This window comes from Mya arenaria, chromosome 10 (genome assembly GCF_026914265.1).
Source record: "Mya arenaria isolate MELC-2E11 chromosome 10, ASM2691426v1".
NCBI classification, from domain to species: Eukaryota; Metazoa; Mollusca; class Bivalvia; order Myida; family Myidae; genus Mya; species Mya arenaria.
In genome coordinates, this window is record NC_069131.1 from 33,672,510 (window position 1) to 33,694,032 (window position 21,523).

The 21,523-nt window shown below is 33.6% G+C and overlaps 1 long non-coding RNA gene across 1 annotated transcript; it reads left to right on the forward strand.

Moving 5' to 3' along the window:
* The first annotated feature begins 3,380 nt into the window (after nt 1–3,380).
* On the forward strand, nt 3,381–9,751 carry LOC128205804 (uncharacterized). Its single transcript, XR_008256331.1, has 3 exons — nt 3,381–3,434; nt 9,017–9,100; nt 9,419–9,751. It is a non-coding gene; the product is annotated as an uncharacterized LOC128205804 (long non-coding RNA).
* The last annotated feature ends 11,772 nt before the right edge of the window (nt 9,752–21,523 follow it).

Consider the following 21,523-nt stretch of genomic DNA (forward strand, 5'->3'; position numbering starts at 1 on the left):
TCCTCCCAGGTCCGTGGATTAGCGGGGACATTGACTTTTGGTCCAGCCATGATCCCCGTCCTTCAGGAAAAAACTACTGGCAAAATCCTCGCAAAATTCCCCCGCACCCAAGTAAAGACTATTCCTGGCTATTTTTGGCGCAAAGACAAAACCACCTCATTCACCCGGCACTACCGGGCTACCTGAAAGGTAAAAATACGGCCCATTTCCCCGGCTATCCCGCCGGATATGTGGGAGGGGGCGTGGTTACAAATTGACTGGTGAAAAAGCTTATACACTTTCTTAACATCTTAATCTTTCAGTATGTTCCTAGATTTTTCCAACGAAAAATGAGAATTGTTCAATGATCCATAGTAAAGGCACTCGCCGCACTGAATCAAAATGTAATATTATTATGATAAGTAAAACCAATGCTTGAAACATAAACAAATGTACCTGTCACTCTAGTGAATTGTTATATTGATTTTACGGTGATGCAAATGTAATACATATGCATTATTATATTAAGGCATACGCAATCTTATTGTTTGCCACAGATTACTAAGACTATCTATGTCACTTGCGTCATCATGAGATCACATTGAAGACTTATACATGAAGTCATTAATCAAACATCTTTTCTTGTGCAAGAGTTCTTATACACGTTAACATTGGTTCATCTACTTTAAACGCTGGTCCCTATGCTAATTTTGTACAATATTGAAATAATATTGCCAGCGGCCTCCCGGGGAGCCAATTTATTATCTTGATAATGAATGGAAAACAACAGTTGCTTTAAGATATATATTTCTTCGATCATACTTATTGAAGTATTTTATAAAAGCTGTTTATCTGTCAAGCTTTATTCTTACAGAAGAAGATTTGCAGTGTTTCGTTAGACGTCGTATAGACGTCTATTTCATGTGACTATAATATCGTTTTTATTTCGGACTTTAATATTATAATTGGAACAATCGTGTAGTTTAAAACATAGTACATGTATGTCATTAAAGTTGGTATGGCACTTTGTTTTATTGCCAATTTTATTATGTCTCAATTCTGTTTGCACTTAACCAAACATTTTTCGGCAATAAATTAAAAGTCATGTTCTTACATATTTTCGTGTCAATATTTTGAACACCGTTGTTCGTTGCAATGTGACGTACCATTGCTAAAGTTGAATGCTCTTTGGACGTGATAATACTTATGATAATATTAATCATCATCATAAGCATAATCATTAAATTATTATTGTTATCATTATTATTTCCATCGTTATCAGCAGATTCGTAATAGTTCTTGTCTTCAATATCATGTTCATTTTGTCATCACCGTTGTCATAATCCTTTTGATTGTTGTCGCAACCATTGACGACGTGGTCGTCTTTGTATTTATGTTTATCGTATATTCATGTCTATATGAATATAACAATGTCAAGATTAAGGTTATGTGTCTGGAACTCTACATTTTAACATCCATATAAAAAGAACACGTACAGACAGAAGAAACATACGCACGGACATATGGACAGATGGACGAACAAACACGCACGCATACATATAACGTCGTGCATTATCAAGTTACTATTAATGACCTTCAATGATTAATGCTTTATGATATTGAGCTGTACATAGAGTAATTTCAAAATATTGTGTTGCACATCAAAACACGTTCGTATAACAATTATAATAATGATGTTAATACTTCCATTAGTTGTGTCTGTGATAAGTTACACGTGAAACATACACATATATCAATACCAATGTTCATGCTTTTAGTCTGAAACTATGAAAAGGAGCATACACCACAAATTGACGCGATCAGACGAATGAAAACAGTTTTATCCTGTTATTGTTTCGATTTAAAATCGACTTCTTTTTTGAAATTACAGAGGGAAGGATTGAGGTCTCAATCAAATTCAAGTTCTTACATGTACAAGATATATTGTTTGATAATTACTTAGGTAGCGCCCATTCTAACAGAACCAGTATCAATGCTGTTGAATAAAGAGAAAACAAGTGCATATATAGAGGAAGAGGAGTATAATGTACACGTATTGTTAAATAAAATTGTAGATGGTGCTTTTTAAATAAGTAAGGCTGATAAAATATAGGGCATAACGAGTTCTGGTTATACACAGCTATAAACAGCTCGGGACTCGAACCCTCAACCCCCTGCTTGCAAGTCAGGTGCTCAACCACTATGAGCTACCTGAAGGGTTGGTATACTTCTGTAAGGGCAATCAACAAATCAACAAATCGATCCGGTGACCCAAAACTATACAAATGTGCATTCATATTAACAATAACCTGTGTTAAATTATACTGATAATAAAATATGTTACCTTTGACCATTCATATACATTTGACATTATGCAGTTGCAATGCGATCTGTATGAGACAAAAAATGGGAAAAAGGTTTTTGTTATCCATGCTTATTAGTCATTTGTTTCAGCTTTAGTCACTGTACTGTCAGCTTAGTCAAAGGTAACATTATTATGATGGAATGTGTTGCCAGATATATATTTTTTCAGTCCAGAGCCTTCATAAGTTTGGACTAGATTGACGCTAAAATCAGTCAATAGTAAAACCTTTGTTTTATTTTACCAGTTAAAACACTCAGTAACACCAGCTTGATGTCAGATATCACCCTTGTAATTGCAAAGCCCATTAGTGTCAAGATCAGATCAATATTTGTCTTGAAATCCGCAACAGTTCAAGTGCCTATAACTGCTCATCAGCAGGTCATAAAACGAAGCTTCAAGATTGAAGGAAAATGTCTAGAAATTAAGAAATTTGCGGAGGGATATAATTAACCAATAAGCAACAATCCAGCATGTGATTTAACAATATGACTATTAAAATGTGAAATAAAGTGATTTTGACTGAACTGTTTAGGATACACAACTTTGATAGTCTGCTTAAATTTTTGTTGAACTTTATCAGTTAATTGAAACTAATTCCCACAATATTTAGCTGAAATCAATAATGGATTATCTCGGAATATCTTTAGAAAACATTTCTTTGGAAGATGTCATTGATGAAGAAACCAACACATTAGGAATATCCCTTGAGGAAATGGAAACCTCTTTAAATCCTCAGGTACTTTACATGTTTTACTCAAATATTCTTATATAAATAACTCTACTTATGTAAAGCAGTTAACCTTTATGTCGTAAAGGCAGATTAAAAGCAATGTTTGTATTGAATACACCAGCATGGAATTTATCTTAATGCTCAATTTAGATTAACATTATATTTTATAATGCTACGTAATTCCATTTACTAATATAACGATATTTGATCAAACTGTATTAAGTACATGAATATGTATGATGTATGCTTAACACAGTTAATTGTTTTTTAAGACTATTATAATTATTATAATATTTGACCTTTCAGGATTTGTCAAAGCATATCTTTGAGTTTGATGATGAATTTATCTTCAGCCTAAAGGTAAACTGTTATTTTTTTTTGTTATTTAATAAATGCATACTGCCAGTGACGTTTATAGTTTGTTTGAGTGATTTAGACTATTAATGTGTGTATTTAGATCAACAATTTTGTTTACATTTTATTCACAACTCAATGTCTGCCTACCTCTTCTGATTTCTTTATCAGATGGATGTCAAAAGTTGTATTGTTTCGGAGTATTCATTACCTGTTGTTATCTGTAGAAATCGAAAGGTCATACAGACTTTTACAAACTTTTATTTGTATGCAATAGAACGGAACGGGTGTATTTTAGCTATAATGGCATTATTTCAACTTTAAAATATTTAATTGTTTACTGCGCAATTTACTTTCACTTTTGGTTTTAAGTGTCTGCAGTATGATTGTTGTTTAAGGGTCATTGCTTTTAAACTTTAATAAACACAATAAACAAATCAGTTACACTGACGTTCTCAGACTCGTCATTTTTATTTATTTAAGTAAATCAAAGTTTCAAAAATTACAAAAGAACTATTTCAGTATAAAGTTAAGCACATTTCAGCTTTTCATATTTCCAGCGCAGGAGTATGTTTTGCAATTTGTATTTACTTTACGCATGCGATTTTCTTCGGTTAATCATATACATTAGTATCGGCGCAAAGGCGCTATTTTATTATATGCGCATGGAATTCATGTTAATGGAATGCGCATTATATTATTGTGATCTTTTGTTCATTAATGCTCTATAGAGTTTTTATTATTCACCCAATACCGTGATTCAGAGGCATACTTGAAATTAAGAAATGGCTGAGTGTTTGATAATCAGAACTTTGAACGATTTGTTCCTGTTTCTCCTGCATTACCCGGCTAATTCGGTGCCAGACTATTAAGGTCGTTGGTTTGAATCCCGGTAGGAAAATACGACTTTGTTTTATACGGTTCCATAATAAAGGCGGTTGGCCTACTTGTTTATGACCCGGGACTCAGTCATTGAGAGGGATAATTGATATAATCGATGGACATTTTCAGTTCAATCGATGTAAAATAGAAAAAAGAAATACTTAGTATCATGAAGCTTTTGAAGTGAAATTCAAAAACACATGATTCAGAAATATTTAGCTCGTATTTATTAAACAAGTATTGCATTCTTGAAAGGAGTATTCTCCCACGTTACAAGGTGCAGTTATTTATGTTATGCTGTTGATATGTTTTCCTATTGCCCTCTCAGGTATGCAATATTTTTTTAAAATGTAATTAAATATGATTCTTCAATTCACAACGTGTATTACATTTACATTCATTAAATGTTATTTGCATGCATTTACTAAACGTATAAAGGTATACTTTTTTCAATAATTATGTATATATGCACATTTATGAAACCATCATGTTGTTACTATTTATTTAGTTATACATTTTTATAACTGATGTGACTCTTTAAAGGATGTAGGAGCTAATGTTTGCACAATCAAAGCATTCCAGAGATTGACTTTTACAAGTTACACAATAACAAAATGATTAACATAGGTTATCGGCTTCATGTGTCTGATACATACGGTGGAACATAACTGCTGTCAGATAATCTGTTAACGTCTGCGAGTTGTTCGTGTTAACCACTTAATTATGCGATAATTATCAAGCTATCTAGTTAATAGAAACTGTTCTCAGTAAGATAAATATAACAATACTAAAAAATGGCTTCAAAGTGCTCGGAACTGCCACCTTTTTCCCTTTTAGCTGCATAAACAGGTTATCTAGTTATGGTTAGCGAATTCCACTTAATTAGGAACATAATTACCGGCAGATAACATTCGTGTTACCACATATTTATAAATGCATTTTGGCCTTTAGCTTCAACTGGTTATCTAGTAAGTGTTTATGAATTCCATTAAGTAAGTACATTCTAACTGGTTAACAAGATACGATTCATGTTACCAGTTATTGTTTTGATTATTTCATGGATCATTTTCAATGTGCCCATATCAAGCAGTCCTACAGTTTATGCCAGGTTTCTGGATTTTGGTCCATTTTCAAAGCCTCACTTCACAGCCAGGTGTTTATTATGCATGTAATTGAGATAACCAATTTCTGTCAGCAGGGGCCCATTAACCACTCTTCCCTGGTCAGTTTTGGGGTCAGAAGGATATTTATCAGAGAACATCTTCAGTACGATTTCTGCACTAAAATTCACGATGACTATAGAAAAGCAATTTATATCATTTACTTTAGTTTTAAACTATTTATGAAAATGAAAAAAACATAAACATTGATTCCATAGCAAAGAAATGAAACATTGAAGTAAATAAAAAAAATATATTCAGTCTTATCGTTTGATTTAATTTCGAACGGAATAACTTTATACATGGGATTTTTATTTATACTTTTCATTAAGATAACGTTAGCTGTCTACTTACTACAAAAGTATCAATATCAACCCTATTAAACCCAATGAAATGTACAATTGAATGAAATGGATATTTAGGTTTTATAAAATATAATTTATGACTAACAGTGTTATATCTAACAGTGTCAATAATGTAGTTATAATGAAGTTTGTTATATATGGTTATATCTAAAGAATATGTTTTTCGCAATTTTCACACACAACAAATGAAAATTAATACTTTCTTTTGCTGCATTTTTGGAACAGAAAAGAATACTGCAAACTTGATACATTGCTATTTTTTCACTTTAGGATGATTACGCGTAATTCAACCGCATTAAATCATAGCAACATTATCCAATTGCTAACAGTCTCATAATTATAAAGTCTAAAGTTTGTTAACTCTGAAGTCATCACTTGGATTGAGGTTCGTATGTTTTCCTGTGAAATACTTTTTTGATTAAATTATAATAACTCTGGTTTTACTTAGTGCAGTGGGAAACGAAACCAGAGATGCAAAACGTCCTTACCTAAATAACGCCCGAGTTTCTGGACTTTAGGTAATATAATCGAGTTTTAAGTAACACAAGTTGGCATATTACCTACTGACGGAATCACAGACAGACGGACGACCAAGGGCAAATCTATATGTCCCCCCCCATTTTATGGGGGCATAAGATGTAATATTAAAAGAAATGTAATATTTTAACCATTTGCCAAAATATAAGGTCATATATTGATGTACTTAGATATTCTTATTACTTATAACACAGCTTACAACTTATTTTTTTTAATCTGAGCACTATATTACCTTGATGTTGAAACTGAACTTTCATAGGTTTCTATTGATACATTGACATAGTGGTCTTTGCTAAAATGCACTTCAAAAAAACATCATTGCCCACTTTTCATGTGAATTATATAAGCCCTCTTTATGTTTGTGTATCTTCGTTTATGTAATTTTCTAGAAAATTCATTTCCTAAAATATAGCTTTTGAAACAGCGATTCAAATCTTCTTTACTGACACAGTTAAATCAACGTTTGTTTTCTTTGTAAGATTTCTCTTCTTAATTTGCATTGTTGTGTGAGAACATTCTTCATTAGAAGAGTGATTAAACATTATACACACTGCATGGAAGCTTTCGGAATTATCATAAAACATTGCTACCTTATTTCAATATATATAATACTTGTTTCAAAGCAGTTTAATATCATCATATGAGAAATGATCACAACAAAGCATTACTGTATCTTAAACCACTATGTCCGGACTTTTGATATCATACCAGTATATTTGAACGTTATATGACTCATTTTATTTTAATATAATATTTAAAATTATTAATTAACTTTTTCTGATCGTTTGCACTCCTACATGCACAGTTGATGTAAATTTTTAATCACAGCAGTCACTGAACTTTTATTACATGTTTCTGTAATACAATGTATGTAGAGCATTTTTCCAGAAATATATATTTTCTCCATATTATTTTCTCTTTGCGAAAAAGAAAATATATGTATATTAAAGCATCTTATAATAGGGTAATAACTTATTATTAGTGCGTTTTGATTAGGGAGATGGAATTCGACTAAAGACGCACGAGGCGCTTACTGACTGAAATCAATATCTTAAAACATCAACAACAGTTGAATAAGACATTCCGGATCAACATGTTATTAATATATATATATCAATGGTTTAAATCACTTAAAAGATACATGATTTCGTAATAAATGTTACATTCATGACAAACTTGTTTTATGACGTCATTTAAACATTGCACAATGATACTTGATGGGCGTCAGTATTGTGGATTTTGGACTACCGTATATAATAATAATAATAATAATAATAATAATAATAATAATAATAATAATAACTATGATATACAAAATTTATACAAAAGCATTCGATAATAATACTATTTTAATAATCAAGATAGCGAAAGTTGAAATACCAAGAAAAACCTCCTAACATAAAATGGCCCAAATCTCAAGACAAGAATAGCTATTACTCTCAAATTAGTCAGGCAAACAGCTCCCAGCAGGGAAAGGGTCAAGTGGTCAGTTTACAGTTATGTTAGATTAGTTCCACTGATAAGCCCGAGCATCAGCTTGATGCTCAGTAGCGGCATTAACTATAGGACTGCAAGTGTTCATAACCTCGTGTAAAGTGGTCAATATGTTTATAAATATATGCCTTTGTGCGGTTAAACTGAAAACTACTTTTCTACAAGGGTTAGAATTTTAATATTTTAGTAAGTACCATTGGCATGTAGATTGCCGTTATCCTAAGGTAGTTGGCGAAAAATAAAAATTAGCTTGTGCCATTAAACTAAGTCCATTGCGCTCTACAATTCAGAGAAATTGCCTCCCATTTACTCCTCATTTTGAGAAAAAGGCTAATCAGTCCATGAAATCACCATGAAATTGTACCAGTCAATTAATTACCTCTTTGTGGGCCATCCTGCTGGGCTGTTGAATGTGTGTATTCCCAGATGATCTTTGTTTTGACTGATACTGCAGTGTTAAGCTTGTGGTGAGTTATTGCATGTATCAAAATGATCTTGAGAATGGGGTAAATATTTGCATACATAGAGAAGTGGCCTACACTAATTGATAAATTAAAAGTTAAAACTGAAATCACAATGTTTTCATTACAGTTCTTGAAATTGATAAAGGGACCTCTAAGTCATTTTTTCGTATCATTTCTTTATCAGCCTAACTGGCGATAGCTTGTGTTCGGTCTTCAATTTTGTCATACGAGGTCGTATTTAAAATGAGTTGACTTGGGCGTGTGGGGATATTCATGACATTTAGTGATAGCTCTTATTATTAAAAATATATAATATCCCACAAAAAGAGATCATTCTAAACTGTTTATGTAAGTATAATGGTATACAACAAAATTCTTCAACTTAAAAGTTCAAGTTAACTGAATCAAATGAAATTTAATGAACGACAAAAAAAGTTAAAAATAAGATGTACAGCTCGTTTGAAACATGTGCATTGGAATTGAATACCAGCTGGGCAGTCAGGAGTATTTATAAGACTGTGGCTTATATGTTGCTTCAGATCATTATCACAGAAATGTTGATAAGCAGTGACCCTGTGTAACCTTTATTAGAATGATAAGTTTGGAAGGCACAAACTCTTGACATTATATTTAATTTTGCACAAAAAGAAGTAAAACTGGAAAAAAGTCATGACGGTTTAATTCAGGAGTCCGATGAACCATTGGCTGTTGTTAGTCCAGAGGAACCCACACAGCCACTTCATACATCAACACCAAAGAAACCCATACATGTATGTATTCAACTGCCTGCAAAAATGGGAAAATTTGTTGCAGAAGACTGTACTTTTTACAATTAAGTTACCCTATAAAGTCATGTATTTTTTTTTAAATAATAAAGAACAATAAACAAATAGATCATATTTATGCACCGTGTTAAATTTTAATTGCTTAAAAAAACAGTTCATAGATATGTTATCAATTATAATTATTTTTAAGACAAGTAAAACAGGAAAAGGCAGACCAGTTCATATTTATGCACCGTGTTAAATTTTAATTGCTTGTAAAAAAAGTTCATAGATAATGTTTAAACAATTATAATTATTTTTCAGACAAGTAAAACAGGAAAAGGCAGACCAGTTCGGAGGTTATTAAAGCTTAAGAAAACAGGGGAAGTGCAACGTCTACAGCCATGTAGGAGATGAAGTTTTCATAGCAATGTATCCCAGAGCCAGATCATCAGGGCTAGAGAAAAAGTATAGACGAAGGATTTCAACTATAGAGTTGACTGGATGTTGGAAAAGTTTGAAGAATCCCCGAATTGTTTTGGTTATGTTACCAAACCTTTCAAGATTTAGTTGGTAATATTCCCAGAAATATATTTAACTCTGTCAATAAATGTGAGCTGGTTAAGCTCTGCGATTATGTTAAAGAATCAGTATGTATTCGTAATGTTATTCCTAATAATTATTATTATTATTATCAATTTAGTTCATCTTCTGATACTGCTGCCTTTACGTCAACATATTTGTGTCTTTCACCATAGCACTAACCATGTACAAGCATTTGATATCAAAAACCTAAGTGTATGTGTTTAGAAAATGTTCTGATGTATATGACTTATAAACGTCTGTTCTGTTCTTTTCTGTTGTTTTTTTTTAAATCATAATATGCGAAATTCCACACTTGTATTTAAAATAATTATTGTCGAATTGTAAAATTGCAAGAGACATACCTGTAATACTGAAATAACATTCTAGTAGGTTTAAACAACCAGGAATATGTAATCTATGTCGTTCTATCAATCAACACTTATAAGAGTCAAACGTCATGGTCATATCTCATATTCGCCAATAAAATGTTGTCGTATTTACTTATTCCCTTCTAAGAGGACACATTTTATCTGCAAATATCTGTTATCATCTGAACACGATTGAACACTTTGTCTACTATCCTCACACTTTGAATGGTCATAATCTTTAAACTGCCTTAAAGTCATCCAATGGCCATGACCAATCAGCTGTCATTTAAGTTCATGCATATTTCGATTGTTCAAATAATCCTGACAACATGGCGCTCAGGGGGTGGTGGGGATTAATGTTTGACAAACACCTCTTATTATAAAATGTTTATATTTTTATTGGAAATATTATCAAACATTTGCGAATATTGCATGTTTTAGAAATGTTTAGAACAATTTTAGTCATACTATAGATTATTCTGGGAATATTACAAACATGCTGAAAAACCTGCTGTTAATTTTAATACTATGCAATGAAGATTTTGGTAATATTCCCAGAATAATTCATGTCCTACAGCAGCCCACGTGGAGCTTTTTCTTTTGGATTATTTTATGTCAATTCATCTTTTGATATGCCCAAAAAAGTTTTGGTAATGTTACCAAATATTTCAAGATAATATAATTGTATTCAGGATGAATTTGAGAACGATAACGGAAAATGTTCGTAATTCATTTTGGGAATATTACCAAATATTTGTGACTATTCCTAGTTTAAGAATGATATTGAAAATCTCTCGGCATAATATGGATTATTTTGGGAATGTTCTCAAAAATGTTGAAAACCCCAGTTTTCAATACTATACTATGAACTATTTGGTCCTACAAAAACTATTTGTGGAGTTTTCAAAGGCTTTTTGTTAAATTAGTTTGTTTCAGTTCATCTGGTAATATTCTCAAATAATTTTGGTAATGTTACCAAATACCACGATCAAATTGGTAATATTCCCAGAAAACCTGGACATTTTATTCAGAATCCTGGAAGAAAATGTTCATCATTTATTTTGGGAATATTACCAAATATTTATGACTTTTCATAGTTGAAGAATATTTTTAAAATCTCTGGGCATAATATCGATAGTTTTTGGAATGTTCCCAAAAATGTTAAAACGCCCACTACAACTTTAAATACTATACTATGAAATGTTTGGTAATATTCCAGAAAGGTTTTGGTAATGTTACCAGAAATTTCAAGATTAACTTTGGTAATATTCCCAGAAAACCTGGACGTTATTTCCAAGACGAATTTTAGAATGTTAGCCGAAAATGTTCATAATTCAGAAAAATACCCCCTAGTTTTTATTAACTTTTAGAAAACCTCTCAACATACTATGGATACTTTTGGTAATATTACCAGAAATGTTAAAAATACACCATAACTCTTCAATACTATATTACAAAGTGTTTGAAAATATTTTCAAAATGTTTTGGTAATGTTACCAAGTTTTCAAGATCAAATTGGTAATATTCCCAGAAAACCTGAACATTATGTTCAGAATCCTAGCAGAAAATGTTCATCACTTATTTTGGGAATATTACCAAATATTTGTGACTTTTCATAGTTGAAGAATATTTTAGAAAATCTCTCGGCATAGTATGGATTATTTTGGGAATGTTCCCACAAATGTTGAAGCCCCCACCATAACTCTTCAATGATATATTACTAAGTGTTTGGAAATATTTTCAAAATGTTTTGGTAATGATACCAAATTTTCAAGATCAAATTGGTAATATTCCCAGAAAACCTGGACATTATATTCAGAATCCTAGCAGAAAATGTTCATCACTTATTTTGGGAATATTACCAAATATTTGTGACTTTTCATAGCTGAAAATATTTTAGAAAATCTCTCGGCATAGTATGGATTTTTTGGGAATGTTCCCACAAAAGTTGAAACCCCCACCACAACTTTCAATACTATACTACAAAGTGTTTGGAAATATTTTCAAAATGTTTTGGTAATGTTACCAAATTTCCAAGATCAAATTGGTAATATTCCCAGAAAACCCGGACATTAAATTCAGAATCCTAGCAGAAAATGTTTATCTTTTTTTGGGGGGGAATATTACCAAATATTTGTGACTTTTCATAGTTGAAGAATATTTCAGAAAATCTCTCGGCATAGTATCGATTATTTTGGGAATGTTCCCACAAATGTTGAAACCCCCACCACAACTTTCAATACTATACTACAAAGTGTTAGGAATTATTTTCAAAATGTTTTGGTAATGTTACCAAATTTTCAAGATCAAATTGGTAATATTCCCAGAAAACCTGGACATTAAATTCAGAATCCTAGCAGAAAATATTCATCATTTTTTTGGGAATATTACCAAATAATTGTGACTTTTCATAGTTGAAGAATATTTTAGAAAATCTCTCGGCGTGGTATCGATTATTTTGGGAATATTCCCACAAATGTTGAAACCCCCACCACAACTTTCAATACTATACTACAAAGTGTTTGGAAATATTTTCAAAATGTTTTGGTAATGTTACCAAATTTTCAAGATCAAATTGGTAATATTCCCAGAAAACCTGGCATACTATGGATACTTTTGGGAATATTACCAGAAATGTTGAAAACCACACTATAACTCTTCAATGCCATACTATGAAGTGTTTGGTAATATTCCCAAAAATATTTCTAATCCTACAGAAATGCTTTGAGAACATTACAAAGGGTTTCTGTTGAATAAAAATGTTACCATGCTGAAAAGGGAAAGTTGCGTTTTCCCTTTTCATTTTGCGGTTTGTTAATTATAGATCAGGTTCAAATTGAGCTCCAGCTAAAAGCAACTGTGCACCAGATGATCAATTGTCGAAAACTGACATTAACTTGGTATTAATGTGTACAATGCATTGAAACTAACTGAAGTTCCACATAGTTTTATTTAAGTTTAGCAGTTATTTCGTAATTTTCCATTAAAAATGATTACTGGGTATGTCTACCTAGTAGAATTCATCCCTAATGTGTGATTGGCTTATCATGTGATATTACCATTGACAAGTTAGGTACATAGCTTAAATAAACCACTCATTTGGAGTAAGCCTTCAGTAAGCACAGTAGATACAACACTGGACAGCAATTTTTGGGACACAGGTTCGAATCTGGTCTCTGACACAATTTTCAGCTCGACTATTGAAAGAATAAGGAGAGCTATCCTACTCACCTGCGCGTCGGCCTCGGTGTAACCACTTATGTTAAAGTTTGCGTACCACCTCAAATATTTTCAAAGTCCATTGACATATGGCTTTGAAACATTGCACACTTGTTCACCATCATGCCCCCATCCTATACTCAGGAGGAGGTAACTTTATCAAGCATTTTGACAAAATTATGCCCCTTTTTCTACTTAGAATTTACGTTAAAGTTTGCGTACCACATCTAATATTTTCCAATTCAATTTATGTAAATATCTCAGCACATCATTGGTGCATTGAAATCTAATCTAACAGTGATCCATGCATGTTTCGCCAAAACTTTTCAATCCATACACCGAAAAGCGGCGGAATAGTCGAGCGCGCTGTCTCTGTGACAGCTCTTGTTATTTCAATATAGAAGATGAAAAGTAATAAAATGCCGCTCCCCCCCCCCTTTCTGAGGAAGGGGCGCAAGTAAAAATAATGTACGCCCTGTTTAACTGCGAAACCTAGATCCGCCACTGATTCTATTCAGGGGTAGCAAGTTTGATTCCCTTTGCACCAATAAAAATTATTAATAATCTCTAGACAGGGACATTCAATTGTCCCGGTGACTATGTTATACACTCATGAATTGTACGTTATGTCTAGTCAGTAATATTTATAGTCCATAATGTCAGAGACACACTCTTAAAGTCACTGTTAAAGGTTCCATTCTTTCCGTACACTCTGCTCAAAAAGCCTAAATGCTAAATTGGCGAGACCCTATGCATGTATAAAAATACCAATACAGCTAATCATTTTGCCATAATAAACTTGAGTTTACTGAAAGAATGTGAACACATACATGGAATCAAACTCACAGGTAAATAATGATTGAGATTGTTGCACAAATTTCCTGAAACAGCTATAAAACATTAACCTAATGCTCTGGCACATGGAAATTTCACATTTTATTGTAACAGTTTGCTGTGTATTTTATATATCACATTTATGAATTATTTGCATGTGGTATTATATATATTTAGAAATTTGTAAATAAATAAGATAGGAGTGGCAGGAAAAGTGCTTTCAAACAGTACTGTTTATCAGGGGCGTAGCTAGTCATCTATTCATGTACTTGTCTATAATTGTGCTAGGGGGTCTGGGAGCCTGAAATTCATGAAAACAATGGTGCATTGAAGGCTTTCTGATGTGCTTTAACAAGTACTGAAAAGTAAACAGTTTTAGGTAAATAAATCAACAAAATCCTTTACTGGGCTGATTTTTCCTCTGAGATAGTGAAATAAAAAGCCCTTATTAAGTTAATAACATTCATATTGTCTAACAGAAATTAATTTTCTGTACTTCTTGCCACTGCACTTCCTTATTCAATTTTCAATGTCAATGTCCATTATATATATGTATGTCTGTAACAGCATAGGCATACATGTATAGCCAAGTACGAATATTGTAACTTTTGTTGATTTGTTTTAGTTTTTTGTCAGAATGATGTAGATTCAGCCGTGTACTCATGTATAGGTAGCTACGCACCTAATCAAGTATTTTTGTTATTATCTGGTTGTTTCAGATGTTGTCGCAGTTGAGCGAAGTGTTGAAAGATTAAATTTCGAGTTTGAAAACGAAATGAAGGTGGTAAGTAAGGATCTTGTATTGTAATATTTTCATTTAAATGATAAAAAAGGCACATAGACTAGTGATTAAAATATGACCTACAATATAACCAGTGTCTACATTTTCCATCTACAAATATTTACATGGTATCTTGATCATGCATTGGTAAATCATACAGAAGTTCTTGAAGTTAGAAATGACCATTAGGCCTAGCAAAAAAGTCTGAGAAATCATTTATGATATAAGTACTAGATCAGAGTTACCATTGCAAATTTATACCTCATTCAAATGTGTTTTTTCCAAACCTCTAAACACTCCTAAAAACAGATGAAAAGACTTCTTTATTAGCATATTAAACATTTTTTAATAGTCTCTTCACAAAACATGAATAACATCAGAAAATATTTGAATTGGTCACAATGATACATAGCATATTACAAGGAAAAATATGTACGGCTAGGCACTCAAAAAACAGAAAAAAAGTTTCCAATTGTTTCAAAAATGATAAAATTTAAAATCAAATTCAAGTTTCTTTATTGTACCTGAAATCTTTTTTTCATTGATGCTTGTACAGGCCATATCTTGGACTTAAATGACACTTTAGCTTTATAGTAGCAATGAAAGGAAATTTATGCAATTTCAAAGAACCATTATTCTACCCTGCATATTGTTTGAGTCATCTTTCTTTAGCTGGTATTTATCCATTGTGGGTGCTTGCTACATCTTGTAATTTACCACAGTGTTATCCCCCATGAAAGGGTTTGGGGTGCTTAATTGATTTAAAATCTGTCCGAATTTATTAGTGAATGAAAACTGTAATGAAAAGGGATCTGAACAAAGTGCCAAAAAATGTAGACAAAATATTTCAAGGTACTTTAAGGGCTAGACTTTTATGAATGCAGGGGCGGCCTGGAAATAAATTTGGATTATTTAAGGGTGGGCGCACCAGTGCCCCTCCCTCGGTTCCAGTAGTAGAATGCTGCATGACTTTGGGTAATCAACATGTTAATCCTAGTTGTCCGAATAGGTAAAGGCCTTTCTTGACATTGGTAATATTCTAAAGGGTTATTTTTCCACGACATGTTGCAGGCTCAAGAAGAACTGGATGTGACATGTTAGTTCCTTATGAAAAGACCCCTTTAAATGTGTTGTTGTATGATAAGCCAGAATGGAACCCTCCCCCCACCCAAAATGACAGCTCTACCACAGTCACTAGTCTACCTGGCAATGTGAAATTGTCTGCCATCCCCTCTTTTAACTATTTTTTAGACATTGATACTGTTATTTATGCTCCCCAAGGGAGAGCAAATAGTTGCCCCTTTGTCCGTCCTTGCTTTTGCCCATCACACTTGTCCGGAGAATAACTTTAGAACTATTGATGTGAATCATGTGATGGAAATAAAACTTGGTATTGAAATAGATGGGATTGGAGTTTGCAGTGCACAAGAACCATTTATAATCCTATCATGCATATCTATTAATTTATCTCCCCTTAACCATTTTTTTCATAATTAGTGCTCGTCCGGGCAAAAATTTCAAAACTACTGATGGGATTGAAATAAAACTTGGTATATAGATAGATGGCAATGATTGGGAAGTGCAGTGTACAATGACCATAATCCTATCATGTATATTAAGGTAGCACACTCCTAATGAAAACCTCCACTTTTATATTTCATGCTTTAGCCTGTGTTGCAAAGCACAGGACTACAAATCTTTTGAGAGTTTCAAGGTAGCAGTTCAAATACATCCATGACCATGATATTTTTCTATTTTGTCCTTACATATTTTGGCAGGAGGTTATTGGTTGTAGCATTATTATAAAGTGGTTGGGAAGAGTAGGAACATGCACAAAAAATGGGTAGAAATGGAATAGGAAATAGAAGCAAGTGTTATATACCAGTCAATTGCACCCCCCCCCCCCTCAGGTCCATGGGTATACCGGGGATAGCCGGGAAAATTGGCCGTGTTTTTACCTTTCAGGTGGCTCGCAGTGCCAGGTGAATGGGGTGGTTTTGTTTTCTTGCAAGATATAGCCTTTTACCTGCACATTGTATTACAAGTTCTGCCTGTTCATAGAAAACGGGTGTATGCCCGGTAGCATCCATTGCTTCCAGCGATTATCTTAATAATTCTTGTTAACCCTTGACAAGCTAACATTAAGCTGTTTGTTTCACAGCCTTTCAAATAAAAGGCAAGCTTATTTAGGCATTTGGGGACAGCGAAACTACAAACTACCCTAATTAGGTAATCATAATACCTTGGGCAGTTATCATTTTAATAAGTAAAGTCAGTACATCATATAATTATGGGCGTTCTGTTCCTATCCCTTAAAGGTATATATGAGGAAGGAATAAAGTGTCTAGCATTATTCAGTTCTAACGTCCTCACTGTTAAGGTTTTGCTAGATTAACAATGCTTAAGATGTTCGATTTAACACATATGTTTTCTAGTCGCTAAAATCTACATATCATGGCTGACTGGTGCATAGCTTAAATGGTAGTAGAATTAAACCTCGGTAAGCAATAAAGTGTATGACGCATTGTGTATATTTAAGTTTACACTTAAGCCTCACACTATGTTCCAGTCTGTGTGTACTTTCAAGACCAGTGGTCAACCTCCTTGGAGAAGGGCCTCACTTTGAGAAAGCCACCCATGCCTGGTTCCACAGGTCACTTTCCTTTTCCTATGGAGCTCGTCCTTCTAAAGAGCAGCCCACTGATCAATGTTCACCAGGAACACAGCTTCTCAGCCATTCAGACCCACAGAGACCCCTGATTGAAGACAGGGTTTTAACAAGTGCATTGAAAATGACATTGCCTTCACTGATAGTGACAATGTAAAACTCCAGATGTGTCTGTGTTACCATCACGGAATTATGACAGCATAACCCCCCGATATTGATGTTTTATTTAATTATTATTACATCTATTCCTGTTATTGACCTTCACCACCAGTCTTGGGTTAAATTTTCTTTGATTTGACTGAAATTATTTTCACAGTCCAATGCATATGTACCAGGGACCTGCTGAAATTCAGCAAGAGCTTATCAGCAGCGCAAATCGTTATTTGTGTATGTTAGTTACTGTAAATACTGACAAGCTTTGGGCCCAGACTCTTGACCATCACAAATTAGGGTCATTGTTGATCTAATCTTGTTTCAGCCTTGGTGATCTCTATTCACCCTTTAAGCAATGGGAAACACGTAGTTTAGTGTTGTTCAATTTTAAAACACAACATTAAAGCTGCACTCTACATATTGACAGTGTTGACATTATTTTTAATTTTTTGTCTCAGAACCAGCATTCAATCCAGTCATTTAAGATAGAACAATAGAAAGGATCTCATTTAAAAAAAAAAAAAACGCCTGAAATTTTCCTAAAGCACTCTAGCGGTAAAAGATCAATTTCCAAATTTAAATTTAGGAAAAAATATCTAAACTTTGGTCAGATGTCTTAGATCACTGCTTTCAAGACTTTTACGCAAAAATGCCTCATCTTAGTCATTTTTTTAAAAACAAAATATGAAATTGGTCGGTCAGTGATAGAGAAATGTTCTCTGAAGGCCAACAAAAACCGTTCTTTTGGAAATAATTATTTGGTAGACCGAAGTTGTCCGAATGATAACTCAACAATTCCTGGACATATGGTCATCAAACTTGACATGTAGGTTGGGCCTGACCAGTAGATGACCTCTATTGATTTTAGTGCTCATCGGGCAAAGGTCAAGGTCACAGTGACCTTAATGGTAAAATAATTTTAAAGCTTGTCCGAGTGATAACTCAACAATGCCTGCACCCATGGCCCTCATACTTGACTCGGCCTGACCAGTAGATGACCCCTTATGATTTTAGGGGTCATCGGGTCAAAGGTCAAGGTCACAGTGACCTTGAACGAAAAAAGCTTGACTGTGTGATAACTTGTCAATGCCTGCACCCATGGCTCTCAAACTCGACATTTAGATTTTTGGTGACCAGCTGATGACTCCTATGGATTTTGATGTCATAGAGTCAAAGGTCATGGTCATAACACACTCTATCCTCACACTTTGAAAATCTTCCCTCACCACCCGCCTCGTTAGTGTGGCTGTCATTATGTCTTGCCCATTAATGGGAAGACATATTGTTTTTACCCTGTCCGTCAGTCCGTCGTCCGTTTCCGCTCAGTAACTAAAGAATGCTTACACCCAGGAACTTAATACTTGGTATGCTAGTTGGTCATGACTATTAGATGACCCTGATATATTTTGAGATCACTAGGTCAAGGTCGCCGTGACCTTGAGGTGAAGAAACTGTTTCCACTCAATAACTGAAAATCCTTTGGGTCTAGGAACTTCATACTTGGTATGCTAGTGTGTCATGCCTTGTAGATGACTCCTATTGATTTTGAGACCAGTAAGTCAAAGGTCAAGGACACCGTGACCTTGAGGGAAGAAACAGTTTTCGCTCATTAACTAAAGAACGCTTGCACCCTGGAACTTCATACTTGGTATGCTAGTTGGTCATGACTAGTAGATGAACCCTATTGATTTTGAGATCAGTAAGTCAAAGGTCAAGGTCGAATTGACCTTGAGGGGAAGAAACGGTTTCGCTCGTTAACTAAAGAACGCTTGCACCCAGGAACTTCATTCTTGATATGCAAGTTGGTCATGACTAGTAGATGACCCCTATTGATTTGGTGATCAGTCCGTCATTGAGTCAGTCAGCCGGTCAGTCTGTTTGTCACACTGCGTTTTGGCTCAATAAATAAAGAACGCTTGCACCCAGCAACTATATACTTGGTATGCTGGTTGGTCATGACTAGTAGATGACCCCCTATTGATTTTGAGATCAGCAGGTCAAAGATCAAGGTCGCAGTAGATATTCACTTTTTAATACGGTGAATAAACCAAACTTCACTGTTTTTGTTCGTCTCCAGTCCAAAATTACAAATTTCATGCATTTGTTAATTAAATACTTTTAATTAATTTGGCACTGTTTCTTTACGAAGTATGATTTTGGGCTATTTTTTCCTTATAAAGTAAATGTTTTCGGCAAATTGCTCTAAACTGCTCTAATCCCAGCCAACGTAGTCTTAAGAAAGACACTTTCTACCATGTGGGAAGAGTTCTGGGTTCAAATCCCAGCGGTGGCTTACTAGAATTGCAGTTTGTGGCACACAAAAAAAACAGTCTTTCTCTTGTAATAATAGCCAGACAATTTTCTATGTTGCTTTGATATATATTATTTACTGCACTTCAATTATGAAAATTTTACGGTATTTTGACATAATGATCATTCATTCACCAACACAATTGGTCTCATTTTGAATGTAAACTCTATCTGAGTGAAGTAATAAATATATTTTTTAACCTGTGCTGAGCCAAACCTCTTTTAATAATAATTTTATTTATGAAGAAAAAAGGAATGGATGCCTTTATGTGACTCACTCATAGTTTGTTAAATCCATTTGTTTTAACTCACAAAATTTAGTGTGGCAAATCATAAAGAGTGTTAAAACAAAAATACCAACAGCTGGAAACCCTCAGCAAATGTTGATATTTCCTCAAATATCGTCTTTGAAAACCCCAATTACCATTAGCGTTTTTAACGGGATTAAAAATTAAATACAGCTGTTAATGTATCCTTAACAGGTAAACATATCCACCACTTTTGTTTAAGTCCCGATGGCCGTGTGGAGTAGCCGGCATTCTAATTTTTTCTAGACTTGACCGGTGTGAGTTCGAACCCCACTGAAAACAAGATACCTTTTATGCTATAACTGTATTTTTTCTGCAATTTCGATATCATACAGTAAAATTATGATAAAATACGGTTTGTGTTTTCAAATGCTCCACCAGGAAAACTTATTTTAAGTCCAAAATCATGAGCAAGTCACTTGAAGGTTGATCTAAACCAAAGCTGTTTTCAATGTTCTGCACAAAGAGCTGGCTGTCACTTGGAATTAAACCCAGGTTTCACCCTTCAAGATGATGCTTTCTACCCCTGACTACAGAGGCTAAAAAGTTTAGTAATTTTGAGCAACTCTTCATGTGATTTCTTGCAATTTGCTTTGTGTCCTTAAGTTCATATTATTTTAAATAAATGTACTTAAAATGCTTTATATAACCATGGTCTTGAAGGAAAATTTATGAGTGTTTTTTTTTGTAGTTCCTTGTTATGTCTAAATTTGTTTTAAGACAATCACAATATGCATGAATTATTATGAACAAGTGAGTTTAAAGTTTTAAAAAAATCAACAAATAAGCTGTTCACGACCGGTTTAAAAAAGCACCTGCATTTATCCAACTTTAATAAAAGACTGATACTTGAAAACAAGCGCTATTTTTCTGTATTAAAACATCCGGAACTAAATTACATATATTAAAACATAAACGAGAGAGGGGCAGATATTTTTTGTCATAAGATTATTTATATATCTACTTTACAAATAAGAGTTAATTTTCAATTTCAGGCTTAATGCAACACATACTGAAAGTTTGACAAGAGTTTAATAATTGAAGAATGAGACAAGTCTTAGAACATGACTTTCGTGGTATTATCAGCTCAATTATTCGAAGAATAAGTGGGCTTTATTACTCGCCCCATCAACGGTGCAGATTGGCATTCTCAATTAAAACTCCAATACTCTTCATTCAATTCACTTAATTAATACTCCAGGA